Source organism: Arachis stenosperma, chromosome 5, assembly GCF_014773155.1.
Source record: "Arachis stenosperma cultivar V10309 chromosome 5, arast.V10309.gnm1.PFL2, whole genome shotgun sequence".
NCBI lineage: Eukaryota > Viridiplantae > Streptophyta > Magnoliopsida > Fabales > Fabaceae > Arachis > Arachis stenosperma.
This window is the reverse complement of record NC_080381.1, coordinates 106114031-106117367: the sequence shown is the minus strand read 5'-3', so window position 1 is coordinate 106117367 and position 3337 is coordinate 106114031. Positions and strand designations below refer to the sequence as shown.

Here is a 3337-nt window from a genome sequence, read left to right as displayed (position 1 = left end):
CAAATCATATCTTTTCAATCAAATGTTTTCAAAGTCAATTTCTTTCCTTTTTCAAAGATACTTACTAACAATTAATGATTTGATTGAACATCTCAAATTTGTTGCCTTTTCTGTTGAGAAAGGTTTAATGTTTGAATCATATCTTTTCTTGTTAGGCAAGTCACTAATTTTCAAAATCAAATCTTTTAAAAAAAAAATTGTTTTCAAAACATATCTTTTAAAATTGTTTTCAAATCAAATTTTTTCAATCATATCTTCTTAACCTCATCTTTTTCAAAATAAGTTTTCAATCAAATCTTTTTGATTTCTAATTTCAAAATCCTTTTCAAAAATCACTTGATTTCTTTTCCACTTTGAATTTTCGAAAATTATCAATCAATTTTTCAAAATGTTTTTGACATCTTTTTAATTAATTTTCGAAAATCCTCTTCCCTTCTTCCCACATCCTTCTATTTATGGAGTACTACTCCTTCTTAATGCACAATTCAAACTCTATCTAATCAAGTTCGAATTCTTCTACCTCCTTCTTCTATTTTTCGTTTCCTCTGACACCTTAAGGAATCTCTATACTGTGACATAGAGGATTCCACATTTTCGTGTTCTCTTCTCTTTCATATGAGCAGGAGCAAAGACAAAGGCATTCTTGTTGAAGCTGACCCTGAACCTGAAAGGACCTTGAAGCGAAAGCTAAGAGAAGCTAAGGCTCAACTCTCTGTTGAGGACCTGACCGAATTCTTCAAGGAAGAAGAACCCATGGCAGCCGAAAACAACAACAATGCCAACAATGCAAGGAAGGTGCTGGGTGACTTTACTGCACCTACTCCCAATTTCTATGGGAGAAGCATCTTTATCCCTGCCATTGGAGCAAACAACTTTGAGCTTAAGCCTCAGTTAGTTTCTCTAATGCAACAGAATTGCAAGTTCCATGGACTTCCAATGGAAGATCCTCATCAGTTTTTAGCTGAGTTCTTGCAAATCTGTGACACAGTCAAGACTAATGGGGTTGACCCTGAGGTCTACAGACTGATGCTATTCCCTTTTGCTGTAAGAGACAGAGCTAGAATATGGTTGGACTCACAACCTAAAGATAGCCTGGACTCTTGGGAAAAGCTAGTCAATGCCTTCTTGGCAAAGTTCTTTCCACCTCAAAAATAGAGTAAGCTTAGAATGGAAGTCCAAACCTTCAGACAGAAGGATGGAGAATCCCTCTATGAAGCTTGGGAAAGATACAAACAATTAATCAGAAAATGTCCCTCAGACATGCTTTCTGAATGGAGCATCATAGGTATTTTCTATGATGGTCTCTCTGAACTATCCAAGATGTCTTTGGATAGCTCTGCTGGAGGATCTCTTCATCTGAAGAAGACGCCTACAGAAGCTCAAGAGCTTATTGAAATGGTTGCAAACAACCAATTCATGTATACTTCTGAAAGAAATCCTGTGAACAATGGGACTAATCAGAAGAAAGGAGTTCTTGAGATTGATGCTCTGAATGCCATTCTGGCTCAGAATAAGATATTGACTCAACAAGTCAATTTGATTTCTCAAAAGTCTGTCTGGAATGCAAAATGCACCTGGCAGTACTAAGGATGCTTCACCTGAGGAAGAAGCTTATGATCCTGAGAACCCTTCAATGGAAGAGGTGAATTACCTAGGAAAACCCTATGGAAACACCTATAATTCTTCATGGAGAAATCACCCAAATTTCTCATGGAAGAATCAAGAGAGACCTCAACAAGGTTTCAATAATAATAATGGTGGAAGAAACAGGTTTAGTAATAACAAGCCTTTTCCATCATCTTCTCAGCAACAGACAGAGAATGCTGAGCAGAACCCCTCTGACTTAGCAACCATGGTCTCTGATCTAATCAAAACCACTCAAAGTTTCATGACTGAAACAAGGTCCTCCATTAGGAATTTGGAGGCACAAGTGGGACAGCTGAGCAAGAAAGTTACTGAACTCCCTCCTAGTACTCTCCCAAGTAATACAGAAGAAAATCCAAAAGGAGAGTGCAAAGCCATAACCATGGCCGAATATGGAGAGGAAAGAGAGGAGGTGGACGCCACTGAGGAAGACCTCAATGAGCGTGCACCAACCTCCTCTGAGTTCCCCAATGAGGAACCATGGGAATCTGAGGCTCAAAATGAGACCATAGAGATTCCATTGGACTTACTTCTGCCTTTCATGAGCTCTGATGAGTATTCTTCCTCTGAAGAGGATGAGTATGTCACTGAAGAGCAAGTTACTAAATACCTTGGAGCAATCATGAAGCTAAATGACAAGTTATTTGGAAATGAGACTTGGGAAGATGAACCTCCCTTGCTCACCAAAGAACTGGATGACTTGTCTAGGTAGAAATTACCTCAAAAGAGACAAGATCCTGGGAAGTTTTCCATACCTTGTACCATAGGCACCATGACCTTCAAGAAGGCCCTGTGTGACTTAGGGTCAAGTGTGAACCTCATGCCTCTCTCTGTAATGGAGAAGCTAGGGATCTTTGAGGTGCAAGCTGCAAGAATCTCATTGGAGATGGCAGACAACTCAAGAAAACAAGCTCATGGACTTATAGAGAATGTTTTGGTAAAAGTTGAAGACCATTACATCCCTACTGATTTCATAGTCCTAGAGACTGGGAAGTGCATGGATGAATCCATCATCCTTGGCAGACCCTTCCTAGCCACAGCAAAGGCTGTGATTGATGTTGATAGAGGTGAACTAATCATTCAAGTGAATGAAAAATCCTTGGTGTTTAAGGCTCAAGGATATCCCTCTGTCACCATGGAGAAGAAGCATGAAGAGCTTCTCTCAAATCAGAGACAAACAGAGCCCCCACAGTCAAACTCTAAGTTTGGTGTTGGGAGGCCACAACCAAACTCTAAGTTTGGTGTTGAACCCCCACATTCAAACTCTAAGTTTGGTGTTGGGAGGTTCCCACATTGCTCTGAGTATCTGTAAGGCTCCATGAGAGCCCTCTGTCAAGCTATTGACATTAAAGAAGCGCTTGTTGGGAGGCAACCCAATGATTATATTTTATCTATTTCCCTTTGTTATTTTATGTTTTTTGTAGGTTGATGATCATAAGAAGTCACAAAATCCATTGAAAAAGCAAAAACAGAATGAAAAACAGGAAGAAAAACAGCACACCCTGGAGGAAGAATTCACTGGCGTTTAAACGCCAGTGAGGCTAGCAGTTGGGCGTTTAACGCCCAGTCTGGCACCATTCTGGGCGTTTAACGCCAGAAAGGGGCACCAGACTGGCGTTAAACGCCAGAAAAGGGCAAGAACCTGGCGTTAAACGCCAGGAATGGGCACCAGCCCGGCGTTTAACGCCAGAAA

The 3337-nt window shown here is 40.3% G+C and overlaps 1 non-coding gene across 1 annotated transcript; it reads right to left on the bottom strand.

Annotated features, from left to right (window-relative positions):
• Positions 1 to 1158: 1158 nt before the first annotated feature.
• LOC130984907 (small nucleolar RNA R71) lies at positions 1159 to 1266 on the bottom strand. The gene has a single exon (XR_009088810.1). It is a non-coding gene; the product is annotated as a small nucleolar RNA R71 (small nucleolar RNA).
• Between the last annotated feature and the right edge of the window lie 2071 nt (positions 1267 to 3337).